The 16,457-nt window shown below is 35.5% G+C and overlaps 1 long non-coding RNA gene across 1 annotated transcript; it reads right to left on the minus strand.

Moving 5' to 3' along the window:
- Window positions 1-440: 440 nt before the first annotated feature.
- On the minus strand, window positions 441-10,743 carry LOC109365444. Its single transcript, XR_002111056.2, has 3 exons — window positions 10,452-10,743; window positions 5,077-5,126; window positions 441-807 (listed from the first exon to the last, which is right to left on the minus strand). It is a non-coding gene; the product is annotated as an uncharacterized LOC109365444 (long non-coding RNA).
- Window positions 10,744-16,457: the final 5,714 nt, after the last annotated feature.

Raw genomic sequence — 16,457 nt, forward strand, 5'->3', positions numbered from 1 at the left:
AACCTCCAGGGTGTGGGATTCCTGCGGGAGAGCCTTTTCACTGAAGACGGAAGTAAAGAAGGCATTCAGTATCTCTGCCTTCTCAGCATCCCCCGTTACCAGAACCCCTCCCCCTCACTTAGTAAGGGGCCCACATTCTCCCTAGTTTTCCTTTTGCTGTTAACATACTTGAAGAAGCCTTTGTTATTATCCTTTATCACTTAGCTAGATTCAATTCCAGACAGGCTTTAGCCTTCCTCGTTGCATCCCTGCAGGCCCTGACAACATTCCTATATTCTTCCCAAGTGGTCAGACCCTTTTTCCCCATTTCATGGACCTTCTTCTTTCCTTTGAGCTTGCGCATGAGCTCCTTGCTCATCCACACAGGTCTCCTGCCACCTTTTCCCGATTTCTTGTTCACAGGGACGCACCAATCCTGAGCTTAGCTTTTAGTATATATGAATTTAATTCTAGTAAGCTGGGAATTCCTTTCTATTAGATAACAGATGGATATAAAATGTCTGTACCTGAATATTGGTCTAGAAACTAAATTACTGTGCTTCTCCTCCATATAGCAGTTTACAGATTTATCAGACTATATGCTGAGCATTGGAAAAAAAGAAAAGAAAAAAAAAAAAGGTGCAACAAATATTTTACTGAACTTCTGTTGAACTTCTGGCTACCAGACTGGACAGAATGGGTATCTAACTGTCATCTCTGGGAATTTCTGATGGCATTTCAACATTTCTTTCTATCTTGGCTTTATTTCCAGAAAGCAGTTTGGCACCATATCTCCGTTTCTCCTCTATAGAGCCTTGAAATCTTCTCCTGCACGAAAAAGAATCAGAAATGTGTAAATAGCAGCACTTTAAGCTATTTATTCCAGAGTTTACCTACTACTCGAGTGACTTTTCCAAAGTTAAAATGTGCTCATTTAACTTTAATATGAATGAATTTAAGACTAGTTTTGTAATGGATAATCTTTGTTTGATATAAAAAGAAAATAAGTAATATGAAACTGCACCAGTGCAGTGTGGAACTATCTGCCTAGCAGCTCAGATTAAAACTTTCCAAATTTAAGATGCACCTAATCTGTTTTGAATTTTTCTCTTGGTTTCTTTGTCTATTATCATCATTTCCTCTTAAGGATAAATTAATTTTCTCACATTCTAAGTAATTTCAAGCCCCAGCGTTGTATGTAGATATTTTCAGTGCATGTAACTCATTCTTATGAATCTGTACATAGGTGTTTCCATGAGTACAATCTCACCAATGTCTTGTGTGGGCCTTCATTAGTGCTTTGATGGCAAGAGCAGTCCTGCTTAGCTTAGTGGTCTGTGATTTCTCTGCTTTGGTACATTATTGTTCCCACTGCATGATCACAACAAATAAATAGCTTCCCTTTTTTTCTAGCAGGAGTACTCCAGCTCTTGTTTATAACAGGGAATCTTATTGCAAACAGTAGATGCTAAATTTGGTCTATGAATAGATATCACATAGAGACGCTTAAGTTGGGTGGACTGGATTTCCTCCTACTGATTTGCAGCAAAATCTTTTGATTCTATGCATTATCACTGAAGGTATTTTCAGCAGACAACATTGCTCCCCTGGGGCAAAGCTATTAAAATTTTCACTGCAGAAACTAACTAAATTAGAATGACAGCTATACAAATGCTCATTTTATAACAAAATCCAATATATATAATCATTATTAAAATATAGTAAGGTAGTGTGTCTTCCTATTAAAAGAAAAATAAAAAAATAATTTCTTTTTGGAAAGATAAGCTCTAGAGTTTACATGCATCTTGTGAATTGCTTTTTGTTTTTGTTAGTATGTATGCAGATATATTTTCTGCATTGTGACTCACAGTTTGAATAAATTTATGTTTTGTTTGCTGTGATCTTGATTGCACACTCATCTTCCTAATAATAGATGGTATTCCAGGATAATAATGATAATGTACCAACACTTAAAACGTTCTACAGAGATACAATTAACAGTCTACACAGATGGCCTACCGATTTGCTGTTCTGCATGACTGTTGTATAATCATACATCTTATAGGCCGACGTAACTTTTTCTTGACAGTAACAAAGTAATCCTCTTAGCCATTGGGTCTCATAACAACTTAGGCATGAGACCAAATGTTAGAATGGTTTGTATTACTAATGGCTGGAACAACATGAAAGATAGATTAAAGAGAATTTCAGGGAATTATAGGGCAAATTATGGTAAGTTTTGTGGGGTTTTTTTTGTGAATCCAACACAACAAGAGTTGGAAACATAGTAAAAGAATGGTAGGATGGATAAGGGCGAAGAAAAGAAACATTTCTTTGTCCTGGCTGATAAGTGTTACCAATAATTGGCCTACTTCTTTCATATTTTGTAGGCTGAATACAGGATAAAATTGTTCCTGCAAAAGGTTACATCAAATTTCTTCTGTCTCGGGTTTACATTTATTTTATACAAAAAGACACTCAAAGAAACAATGCCATTTGTTTGTTGTTCTGGTCCTTATGTGGTTGGTTCTGAAAATGTCTTTGCTGTGCTTTTGATTGTCATTTTTTAAAGCTGATGCATGTAATCATGGTCAGTCTGTTAAGCTGTATATTGAAATAAACACAACAAATCACGAAAAGAGTAAGTTCAAAGGACTTTTTTCTTTTAAGGCTTGAATTTGCAGCTTTTCTTACAGTGTTTCTGTGACAGGGAAATGAAGGAAAAACTTAAGAAGTCATTGGCAAACAAAAAATAACAGCAATCTCTTTGCTGTACCAACTTAGAGCATTCACTCTGAAGCTTAACTAACTGGCAAATTAATGGCAGTAGCAGCACAAAGTCACAGCTCTGTGTCACAGAGAGCTGTATGAGAATAGTGTGAATGCCACTTCATAAGTATAGCTGGTGTAGAGAAGGAAAATCATGCAGTATATGGATTTCTCAATAACTGAGTAGTTGTTGAATAAATAAAATTTTGTTACAGATTTTCATGTGAAATTGCCAATAGTGATAAGTGTTGGAGTTAGAATATTGAATTAGATTTCTGAAATTCATCATGCTATTATTTCCTCTACTCTTTGAGAAGATCTATTCATCTTCCTTACATCTGTAAATCATTAATAAATTTTAGAGCTTCATATTTTTGTATGCACAAATTTCATATGTCAGATTGAACTTCCAATACTGAATACGTTACATAGTTACTTCAAGTTGAAATGTGTTCTTTATAACCCTGACATATCATCCAACATTGAGCTGTTGGAACAGATACTGAGGAAGGGCTCCTCTGGTAGAGAAGACTCCGAGAAGACATGATAGTGGTCTTCTGGTACCTGAGGGGTGCCTACAAGAAAGCTGGGGAGGGACTTTTTATTAGGGCATGTAGTGACAGGATGAGGCAAATGGCTTGAAACTGGAAAATCGAAGACAATAGATTTAGACTAGATATTAGGAAGAAGTTCTTTACTGTGAGGGTGGTGAGAAACAGGAACAGGTTGCCGAGTGAGGTTGTAGATCCCCCATTTTTGGAGCATTCAAGGCCAGGCTGGATGGGGCTGTGAGCAGCCTGATCTAGAGGGAGGTGTCCCTGCCTATAGCAGGGGATTGGAACTAGATGATCTTAAATGTCCCTTCCAACCCAAACCATTCTATGATTCTATGATAGAATAAGTCAGAATCTGCAGCTCTCTTCCTTTTCAAGAGAGAACTTCACACCACTGCCATCTGTGAATTTGCATCTGCGAAGGTCAGCTGAAGTTACATTTAACAGGAAGGGTCCTGATGTATTTCATAGTCTGTTTTTAATTGAAATCTGTGATTCAGGAAGCATCTTATATCTGTTTTTGTAGCAGGTATTTTATCCTTGTTTTTTCCTTTTTAATAAAAATAATGAAACAGAATTATAAATAATGTTTTTAACCAGACTTTAAAAATTTACATGCACATATATTATAATACTTATTGTGGTAATTCACTAATAATTCTAATAAATGTAAATTAAAATGAGATTTCTATCCCTATGGAAATATATGTCACCCCTCTGCTTTGTTTCTGTACTTCTGGTAAAACAAGATAAAAAGTAGCAGCCTTTGTTAGAGAGAAGAAAATAGGAAAGTTGTATTGTCCTGACCCTCAGATAGACCTTAATATTGTTTTAATATTAGTGAAATCAAATAGCATTGTAACTATATTTGCTAAGGGTATTCTTAGATCACCCCAGTAAGGTTTTGTTATTGTTTAACCCTTGTAGGTAGCTAAGCTCCTCACAACTGTTTGTCACTCCGCTGAGCAGGGTTTTAGTCAGTTTGGGTCAACTTTCCTGACTCTTTCCCTCCCAGCTCCGTATGGACACCCAGCCCGCTTTCTGGCAGCATAGGAAGTAGAAAAGTCTTTAGCTCTGTGTAGCTCAGCAACAACTAAACTGTCAGTGTTCACCTCTAGTTTGCTCACAAATCCAAAACAGCACTATGGAAGATACAAAGAAAACTAACTATTCCAGCCATACATACAGATTTCTTGGAAGCCTCCATGGTCAGTGGCTTCACCACCTCCTTGGGCAGCCCATTCCAATGCATTACCACTCTTTCTGAGAATAAGTTTTTCCAGATATCCAACCTGAACATCCCCTGGTGCAACTTCAAGCTATTACCTTTGTTCTTATCTCTAGTTACCTCATACAGACTCTTACCGCCTTCATTACTCTCCTCTGGACACGAATGAAGGATGCCTTCTGCTGTAACACTATTACAAAGTCAAGCAGTGCCTCATAACATCCCTGAGAAGCCCTGTCAGTCCAGAGCTGCTTGTCTTTCTTTGGTGTAGTTAAAACAAAAGGCTGGTGTTACAAACTGTGTTTTGTAATTTTTAAGTATTTCTGGGAATGATACCAGAGTTCATTCATCTAGAGTACATGGACAGATTTTAGAATAAGTGCCCATATTATAGTTTATAACTCCTACTACAGTATCAGTTTTAATCACATAATATAAATCTGGCCTCCAAATTACTGCACCCCACCCCCCTCCCCACAAAATAAAGAAATAATAGAAATAATAGTAATAATAATAATAATATATAAAATAAAAAAAAAATCACACCTTTTCTGCACCCTGTTCTGAAACGACAGATCTCATCCTTCCAGGTTTCCCTGAAAATGCAAATGGTCCATTTTCTAATTACCTACAGCATGGTAAAATAGGATTTTTTTAATACACTAGTTGTTTAATCAATGGATATACAGATGGTATAGATATATATACCCAGGAGCTTGGCTAATAGAATTTATATTGGAGAAATAAGAAAAAAAAAAAAATACACTCACCCTGTCCTGGGCTCACAAGATAAACTCCTCATGGAGTGGATCTCCAGAGAGATCCTTCCCCACTGGCAGTCGTCTCTTAAATGGGTCTAGGAGAGGTGGAGCCAGGCTCCACCCCTTCCTGCAGCACAGGTGAATTGCCTTCACCTGTGCTCCCATGGCTGACTCATTGCTCGCCTCAGGTGATCAATCAAAGGTTCAGGCCATGATTCAGCAGCCCCATACACTAGTTAATAGCATTGTTCCCAGAAATACATATGATTGTGCATTTGACAGATGTTAAGTTTCTCTTTCCACATTTATAACACAGTGATAGATGTGGAATATTGTGTTCATAGTGGTTGATTCCCTGTTTTTACTTCTGCTAGAAAATTCAGCAATCATTCTAGGAAAATGTCATTGCTAAAGGAAGTGTTTAAGTGTCTGATTAACATTTAGTTGTACCTTTGTCTCTCTGAGTTGTTGAAGGAAATGTTAAAGTGTCTGTCTTGATAGCCTATAAATAAACATGTGGAGTAAAAAAGACTGTTGTCCTTTTAGTAGTCTCTTTAATCTGTAAACTGGAAGTGTAACAAAATCCCACAGCTGGAAGCTTGTTTCAGACAAATCCTGACTTAAAGCGAGGTATCCATTTAAACAGTACAGATGATTAATCATTGAAACACCAATTCTTCACACAGCATCTCCACCTCTAAGTCAACATGAAGCAAAGAAAAAAAAACAAAAAAAAACCAAGGTGCCCATTAGAGTTGCACTGAACTTGGTATTGTCCCATAGTTAGATGATGCTATGTTTTGAAATGAGCTATGCTATGAAATGAGCTCTGTTCTGTGCATGTTTTCCTGTTCACTTTTCCTTTTCACTTATAAAATGAAGTAACATTATTATCTGAGCTGATAAAGTAAACATTGATACATGAAGACTGTTAGATGCTCAGATTTAAAAATGATGACAGCAGATAGATGGGCAGGATAAGTGCACTAGTACAGTGACAGAAAATGCACAGTAAGTTGGTGACTTTAATGGGATGTGCCTGAGTGCATGGCTGCCTTTGGACATCAGGTCAGAACTCATCCTAGTGACAGCTTGATGACAGAATTCAGGCACTAAAATACTCCAAGGGGAAACAAGCTGCTTTGGATGATCTCTGTAGACAGTCAGCCCCAGTCTTCTGTCTCCTATTCTGCTTTTCTATTGATAAAAATGAGGAGAAAGTAAATCTAATTTAGTTTAATTCATAACAAAGAGTTCCATTTTAAGAATATTCACATATTACTACCCAGAACATCACTGTACAAAGCAGAAAACAAAAAGTATTTTCCCTGAAGCAAAAGGATTTTCCCTTAGAAGTATTTTGTTTGAGTAGTCCTAGATCAAATTCAGAAACTGTAACATGACATATTATTCTATAAGTTTGGTAAAAAAGATTCATGAAAAATATTCTCAAGTCATTTAAAATTATTTGAGAATCTGAAAGGATTTTTCACTCAATTTGTCTATGAAGAGTGCGAAGCCTTTCTTGAAACTGAGAATACTCAAGTTCAGTGTTCACAATTCATCACTCATACATAACCCAAGGAGCAAGGCTAATTTTCTGGGAGTGAGCACTGGCATGGCCCATTTATTTCAGCTGTAGTAACTCTTAAACTAAGGGCAAAGTTCTGCTAACATACATTAGCTTCCATTAGGAGTCTATGCTGTACATTACTGATGCTCTGATTTTATCTGAATGTCAAACACCAGATCTTAACCTCTTTTTTTTTGGCTTTAACTCCTCTTCGTATTTAATCATGAATTTTTCATTCATTTGTTTGTAAGGAAATTCTATTTTCTTTCTTGTGAAGTATAATTTTAACAAATGGTTAGAGAACTCTTGCCCTCTAAAACCTTTCCTCTAAAACCAAAGATACAGAATGTGGAAGAAAAATTACAGAATGGTGTTCAGAACATTGAGTACAACATGCACATTTAGGCATCTAAGGTCTAAACTGACCTTTATCTGAATTAGCTGTCTAGCCATTTTAATAGTCAAATGAAAACTATAAGCATCTTCAAAATTAGGTCTTTAGATATGATAATATTGCTTGATAGCGTTATATAACTAAAACGTTATGAATACTCTTCAGTTGCTTGCTATCATATTAAATATTATGATGTTTTAGGTTAAATAGCATCTCTTCACTTCAATATGGTTAGTTTTCAAATATGCCTTTGTTTCTTTTTCTGAGTGATGTGGGAATCAAGAGCTTAGGAAGGCAGAGTAAAAAACTGTAAGGATGTTCTTTTTCAGAATAAGAAGGAAGAGTGTGACATAGTGTCTGGGCTGTACACAGGAGCAGAGCAGAAGTGAGAAGATGAATGAATGTCAGAAAGGGACTATTATGGATTGGCTACAACTCTTCATCCCATCACCCCTTTACTGCTAGAGTTTGAGGGTGTTCAGGATTTCGGAAGGTTGGTAGAAGTAAAGTTGAAACTGGGAAAAAGGAGAGTTATTTTATCTTTTTCTGCATTACCCAAATCTATTTTAACTGGTGATAAACTATATTCACTTCCACCAATTTAAAGCCATTTTGCCTGTGATAGTAAATGAGCTTTTTCATCCCACTATTTCCCCATGTCCTTTGAGGTTGTGGAGTGAGTGAGCAGCTGCAGGGAAATTTGGTTCTTAGCAAAAACTTATCCACCAGAAAGAAAGTGTGACTCTCTTTCTTTGAGTATGACATAATAGTCAAACAGGAAAGATTTTGTGGATAAGCCAAAGGAAGAAATTCTTTTATAAGTGCAAGTTAAAGATCAGATTATATTCTGGGAATAGGAGACACAGAACCTATGTTAAGGTTCTAGTGTGTTTAAAATTCTATGAGCTGAAAGAACAATATTCATTGTTACAAAACAGAAAATTACTTCTGTTATTTTGTGAAAAGATGAGATACTTGGTAGGAAGATGTTGCTTCCAAAAAAGGAAGAAAGTATACAACCATGAAAAACCCAAACTATAAAACTGCACTGACTTTAACCAATAAAACCCTGCCTCTAATAAATATTATATCATGCTTTAAATGAATTTGTTTCACAAAAAAAGCTGCAACAGTTCATATCACAGAATCTGCTGATTATGAGCTGCAGTTTTAACCAGTCCTGTCCATCCTCTAAGCTATTGATACTGGCTTATTTTTGTCAATCTATCACAGAAAGTTAATTTATGATTGTTTACCACCCTTCACAATGTCTTTTTCTTCCATTAATTTGAGATCAGCTTGGCATTTGACATAATGATTCATACACTGACAAATCTATGGCAAAAAAAACCACCACCACCACCACCAACAACAAACAAAAACAAAAACAAAACCCAACATTTAATTATCTCTTTCTAATCAGTGAAGTGACAAGAGGTTGTTCAGGTTGTTTCCCCATTTCTGTTAGTCATCTATCGTCACTTTCGGAAGGACCGGTGTAAGTCTCCTGAGATACCTAATCTCAAATCAGTTAAAAGGCTGTATCATTGCTTTCTTAAATCTACCATAAACTCAACAAAATTGGCAGGTCATAAGCATGATAGTTTTGTACTTTGGTTATTCTTGAGTGCTACAAGTAAAGGATACAACAACCTATTATGCTCATCTTTCGTGTGTAAGGTACAGAGAAGCAGAGAAAGAAAAATGTCTATAAATGTGAGTGCATATATTGATATATGTGGGAAGAAGATATGTCATGCATTCATTTGTGAGAGCTGGATATTTACCTTGTGGGCTGCAGCAGTATAGATTGTCTTAAAGATTGGAACTTGAAAATGTCAGTTTGCTCTTTGCCCTACTGTGAAGTTGCTGGGTGACCTTATGCAAGTCACTTCGGGTCCAAATTCTTAGTTGCAGACTCATTTTGAGACATGTTGGTTGCTCCCAAATTCATGGGGAGATGTGGTAATACAAATGAAAAGCAAGTACTTCCACGATGTCTAAGTATCATTCTAGGCCTCTGACCTTAGTATAAATGTCAGTTTTAAATATTTAGCTTTACAACACTGTGCTTTGCTTTTGTTACTTGAAAAATAATATTCATACTTATAACACAAAGTAAACATAAAGTTTGTTTTCAGTAATACTTTTAAACTCCTTTAAATCATACAGAAAAAATATATATTAATATATAAAATTAATAAAGTATATGAATATGTATATTTGTAATACATAAAAAATAGTTAACATATTACATCCTACAACTAATACTGATATCACGCTCTTGTCTTAGTTACCTCATCAAGATAGATATTTATGGTTATATTTTCTAGAACAGATTGTTGAGCAAAATAATGGAGTAGCACTGGAAAAGGCCTGGAAAACTTTACTGTACAGCAGCATTGCTGGCTGTTATTCTAGAGCAATTTCGAATTTTGTAGTTTTTTATGATATTTATCAGTTTACTTCCCTTAATACTTATGTGAGAACAGTGAATAGTGAAGTTATCCTAAAGATATAATATATCCACAGGGTAAATATAATGTATAGAATCATTCCAATTATTTAACTAGAACCATAATATGTATGCATATGATCTCCTGACAAAAAGCATATTTTGAAACCCTGCAGACCTTCAGGCCAGATGGCAATGTTATTTTAGTAAGCTGCTGTCTGGGAATCGGCCTGGATGACTTAAAAGATCATCATCAGTTTTTTTTAATGGCAAGTATGTCTCATATTATGCAGCCCAATAAGTAGGAAACTATGAATAGAAATAAAAGAAAATATGTTCAAAAAAGACAGGAGTCTTCTAGAAGGGAATGGGCCACAAAGGATGGCCACGAAGTGGAGGGCCACAAAGATAAGGGTTCTGGATCATCTCCCATATGAGGAAAGGCTGAGTAACCTGGGTCTATTCAGCTTGAGGAAAAGAAGACTGAAAGAGGATCTGATAAATATTTATAAATATCTAAAGGGATGAGGGAAGCGAATGGATGAGGCCAGGCTCTTCTTGGTGATGCGTAGTGATAGGACAAGGAGTAATGGCCTAAAACTTATACATAGGAGGTTCTGTACAAACATGCAGAAGAACTTCTTTATGGTAAGGGTGATGTAGAATGGGAACAGGTTGCCCAGAGAAGCTGTGTAGTCTTCTTCTATGGAGATATTCAAAACCTGGATGCACGCCTACCTGTATGATCTATTTTCACACACAGGATCTCTTGAGGTCCCTTCAACCCCTGCAATTCTGGAATTCTGTGATTCAAGAAGATAACACAATCTCCAATAACTCATCTTGAAGAAATATAGTTGTGTTATTTTAACATGTTATCACTCCAGTTATCCAAATTGCCTTTCTGCCAGAGGAAGCTATCTAGTCAGCAGGGCAGCAAAATGGATGGGTTCATCTCTTCCAGTTCACGATCTTAGGACCTGAATACAAACCAGCTGCATCAGCTGAAACCTTCTAGAACTTGCCTGTCATAATACTGGTTCCTTTCCTGAAATGCTGTAAGAAAATCAGCATCAGTTTGGCTTTGTGGAAAAGCAAAAGTGACATGGTCAACAATTATGAACTATTAAAGCCTAAATTATCTGTGAAGCAGCTGTGTTGGCTTCCTGGCAGAAAGCCATCAAACGCAATAGTTTCAGTGAAGATGCAACAGACATAAATTTGGTACTCCAGGAACAGTTTTATATTTAGGATGCTCAAATATGAGCATTTTTATTTTGAGTACTTAATGTCTACAAAGCACTGTAATTGAACCATCTTAGTTTGATAATTAGTCTCACAGTAAAATAATTACTTATATTATAGTGGGAAAACTAAATGGTATCTTAGATTTCGTGATATAGCTATGCTTATGATGAACTTTAAAAATCCTACAAATAGTGAGCTACTAAACTTCCTATTTCTCAAAGATAAAATCAAGATAAATACCAAGATTAAAATCCTTTTGCTAATTTTGAGTGCCTCCAAAATCAAGAATAGACAAATTATTTTAAAATGTATATCTAAGTACATGTTGCACACTCTAATTTGTATATGTTATGATTCATTCACAACTTTTAAACATTCAAATATGAAATTATCTGGCTTTCTGAAACTGTTACCTCCTGGGCCAAACTGTGACAGATTATACACTAGTATGTGTAGACTCTTAAGTAGGACTATATCATTTGTATATGTTTGCTTTTGTGTCTGCATTTGAAATTGGATTCACTGGGAGAGAGCTATTGTCATTTTTAATTAACTAGGCTGTTTTCCTCACCTTTCTTTTTAATCCTAGTAGTGAAAAATATAATAAGAAATATCTTGCTACTTGTTTTCTCGTAGGTCTTTGGATTTCTCAAAGTGAAGGAGTATATTGTTGGTTTGTTCAAGTTTGAGGTCTATGATTACATTTTGGTTGAAATAACGGTTCATAATGCAGGCTATGCAAGAGTATGAATTAATTTAATTTTACATTTAGTACATATTAAACCTTTGACTGCTCTGCTATTGAAAGTCACTTCAATTTAACTTACAACTCAGTGATTGCTAAGAAATTTCTTCCTTAAGTAACAAGTTTTGAACTGCAGTAAAATTACACTGTGAAATTTTTACTTTAATAGAAAGTTATTTTTGAAAATACCACATTAATATGGTTTTCCTGTTCTGAGATGCCTTCTATCATGTGGCAGTGACTCACTGTGGTTTGTGGAGCCTTACAAATCTATACACAGCAATTAGGCTTCTCAGAAATCTAGTAAACTAATCTAGAAGAAACTGGAAGTCTAGTAAAACCAGCTACTGTGCAAACGTTAAACTAATGTGAAACATGACCCCATTTTCAAATCATTAGATTCTATCTAGAAAAGCCTGTGACTGGTCATGTCTAAAGATTGTTCACTGGTATACAAAATTTTATTGTAATCAGGAAGAGAAAATATTATTACTTTCTCACTCTTTGATTCCAACAGCAGAGAAACTTCTACAGGAAATAAAATGTGCTTAGCTTCAGGGCATACTTCATTATTCCTTCTTTGCTTATATATATATATATTTCTCCCCCAGAATAAAAAATGCAGGGCCTGCCAGGTTTCACTTTCCTTTGTGAACACTTCTGCCCTTTACAGCATCGTGGAAAAGACTCCATGCTCCATAAATCCTATCAGAACCCAACCATCTTTATGCAGAAAACATCCTGCCTCGTTGTTTCATTGTACTCTAATGCATCAGGAAAAGGAACAAAATCTTTCTATTGACTTTTGCAAAAGTAACATTTGGGTAATGCACACACAGGTAGTTATATTTCCTTACAAAATGCTATCTGCATGTCTGTGAGAAAGTTAGAGTTATGATACAATTAATACTAGATTTTATTTGGAAGTCCATGGGCTGATTCTCCCTATATATCTCTGTGCAGCTCTTAAAAAAAGAAAACAACAAACAAACAAACAAAAAACCCAAACATATTTTTTGGCAATTATTTTTTCTTCATAAATGTTGATGCAAATGTATTAATGCATATCACTGAGACTGAGATGATTGCCTGAATGTATATCTAGATGTGGCACATAGATGGTTTTATTTGTACTTGCATATTTTTGTGGAGGGAGATCTCATGGAAGAACATATTGCAAACCTCTGGCTCTGTTCAGCAGGTAGAGAAATTTATTCCCTTTATGCGTCAGGAGGCAGAGAAGCTTGGAGGCACTGGTGCCCATGGAGAATATCAGAGATCATTTCTTCCTCTTTTGCAAACAAGTTTCCAGAAAAAGGCTTCTCCCCTGAGATGTAAAATCTTCTGAGTTCTGGTGCAATAGAGGTTTGCTCAGCCTTCATATAGGTTGCTGTCTAAAGACCACATTATTATTTTAAACATACAGAAGCTGGTTTTTGTTTGTTTAGTTTTCAAAACACTGAAACAAACTCACCTTCGTGTTAGCAGGTGAAAGTAGGGAGAACTTCAGGCATTTTTATCAAAGCTGAATTTAGCTTCTCAAAATATGTTCAGAGGAACACAGCAGGCATGAAGTTCTTGTGCTTCACTGCCTTTCCCTATTATTACTCAGAAGTTTTTCTTGTCTGAAAGTGGCCCAGAGAAATCCTAAATCCTCATACAGTATGAGCACGGTGAATTGTGAATGTGGTGTATTTCTTTCTGTTCTCCAAATGTCCATCAGCTGTTCCATGCCATAGAGTGTAACCCTGGTTAGAACTAGTTTAAAAGGAATGAAAATTATTTCCATCAATCATATAAGAAATACTAAGCAAATGGAAACCGGTGAATATAAGCAAATGCTAAAAGATGTGATTGAAACTGGGGCATCAGTCTCACCGCAGCTTGCCAAAATTTGCATTTCAATGGACTTCAGTTTTTCAGCCCTCTGTTTAGTGGGATGTAACTATTTGCAGGCTGTACTTAGTTGTAATTTGTAAATGGGCTTTTTATAGAAAATAGGAAAATTGAAGTTTAAAGTCAGATGCAGAAGGGATTAAGGGAACTACTTTAAGTCAGTATAATGGGTAGGAGGAAATGTAATCTAACCAAAGTTAATAAAAAGAAAGCTGAGGACAAGGGTATGTCAACACTTTCCTAGTCTCATTTCAAGCACCTTCCACAGTGCTATCATTTGCCTTTCTCATCTGCTGTGGGAGTCAGTGCTCAGTGACTACTGCAATCATTGCAATCACTCACAACATAGCAAACTGTGGTTCAAGTGCTTTCCTTTCAGAACCTAATTAGGCTCATATTAGCCAAGAGGTCAATAATTTGTGGGGGAAAGTGGTGGAAGTTCTCATCTTCATCAGTGAATTTGCTGTGTTTAATGGAGAAAAAATCTTTTCTTCCTCCCTGGCAATAATCAGATTCTGAGGCTGCACAATTCTGCTCCCTCATATAATTCCTGCTGGACATAAAGAGCCTTCACCTCTTCTGCAGAACTGAGTCACTCCAAAAACACAGTTGGATTCACAGTATCAACTTCATGCATTTAGCTTTCTGTAGTAAATTTAGGAATATAATCTTTTTGTACAGATCCTCTAGAGATTGTTCCAGGATAGGAGTCTGTTTCTGTATCTTGCTAAAGCACATGGAAGAAAATTGAGGAAAAAAAAAATCAGCCTCAGAGACATTAAAGGGAATGTGTGGATCTGTAGCAGAATTTTAGAACTTGTAAAAGTTTGGAGCTCTAATCATAGAATCCTTATATCAAAAATTGAGCATGTATTTTCAATGAAAATTAAACATTTATACAAGGTTGTGGGGTTTTTTTGCACTATTTTTTTGCACTGGTATAGCATTTTCATATAATTTTATCTGATAAAAAAAACTAATATTCACAAGATAAGAATTAAGTCATAAATATTTTTATGTTATACCTCCCAAATTATAAAGTGTATTAGTCCATTAATATTTTATTGTTGTGAAATTGTTTTATGACTGTTAATGTCTTTAATGGCTAATTGTCATTTTTCTTGAGACTCGTTCAAATTTATTTCTCCGTCCATAATTTAAACTGCCAGTTACTTATGTCAAGCACTGCGAGACATGGAAAGTGTGTGATCTACTGCTCAGTTGGTGAAAGTGACTGGCTTGGTCAAAATGAGAAATAGGAAATTGCTCTGCTGTTGTATGTGACCATGTGGGGATTGTGGGAATATATATATTTAATTTTCTAATAGTTATAAAGAATAATCAGAAAAAAACTTAGGTTCATTTCATGTGTGCACAAATGTTTAGTGGAACAGGAACATACAAATCTGTGAAAGGGATATTTATATGCTATGAACAAAAAGATTCTATTGGGGGTGATAACATCTCTGTATTTATTGCTGAGTTTTACTTACTGGTGATTATTTCTCAAATGATGTAGTGTCTATATGCTTATGCATGGGGAAAGGAGAGAGAAGTACTTAGATGAATGAATTAGAGGTTTTCCATTCATCCTTCCTGGTAATTAAAATCAATTTGGGAATACCTATTTGAGATGAAAGCTCATGTCGGATTACTGTGGGTTTTCTAACCTACCGGATATATGCTTTTCTTTTTTTTTTTTTTCTAGCACTAATAAGTAAAATAGACTATAACCTTTAAAATCTTGTCTACAGAAGGAAGCTGTTATAATATATACTAGCTGTTATATAGTTAGTAGATACTGCTATTAGATGTTAACAACTACTGTCCATAGTTCTATGATATAAAACCCTAAGACCCACAGCAACATATATCTCTTTTATTTATACACAATTTGACAACTACTAGCGGAGAACAGAACTCATATAAGAAATTCTTACTCAGAGGCTACAGTACTGTATGTTTCCAGTTAACTAATTCTTTCAGGTTAACTAATGTCATGGTAGTGTCCTCATACAACCACAGTTGTTTAATTCTCTAACATTTCTTCTTCAATCTCCTTTCACTTCAGTTGACTTTTGCCTTCTTAACAGTGACATAATTGTCTTCTCCATTCTCCCTACCACTCACATACTTAAAAAATATATTTTTCATTCTTACATCATCATTTGTAACCAGTGGTACTCTATATTGTTCTAGGACATTAAGCATGCTTAACCTTTTCCAGAAGAGATTGCAGAACAATACTGTAAGGAACTTAAATCTATGAGAAATAGAAAAATATTTAAGAAGTGCCAACCTTGTTCCGCAATTTTAGTTCATCTGGTTTTGAGATATTCTCAAATTCTGCTCTGTGCGTAACACAATCAACATATCATCTGTTATTTAGAGAAATTTTCTCACTGTGTCCTCATTAAGATAATTTTTAGAAGGATTTTCTTTCAAATACTGCTGCTGTGTCTCTCCTTGTTGTGTAGTGTTGTGCTTGTTACTCTAAAGGTTGCACTGATATCATGAAAATTCAGGCCCCTCTCTGACAGTAAAAATTAAAAACTAGGTGCTAATTTTGATTCAGCTAGCACAAGAGACACAGAGAAAGAATAAAATCAGCAGTGTCTGATAACTTAAGTGTTTGGAATGGACAACACATAACCATTAGCAGTTGAAACCAAAAACAGAGTTCAATTAGCTTTTAAAGGAATCTGGGAAAAAATATATATATATCAGAAAAAAAAAAAAAACTGAAAAAAAAATAATGTATGTGACCACCTTATCTTCCAAAATTACAGAAAAGTTTCCTGAGCATGAATAGGTTGTAGCTGTACACTCAGATAAAACAGGGAGCGCAGTGAAAA

The sequence above is a fragment of the Meleagris gallopavo genome, chromosome 1 (genome assembly GCF_000146605.3).
Source record: "Meleagris gallopavo isolate NT-WF06-2002-E0010 breed Aviagen turkey brand Nicholas breeding stock chromosome 1, Turkey_5.1, whole genome shotgun sequence".
Lineage (NCBI taxonomy): Eukaryota > Metazoa > Chordata > Aves > Galliformes > Phasianidae > Meleagris > Meleagris gallopavo.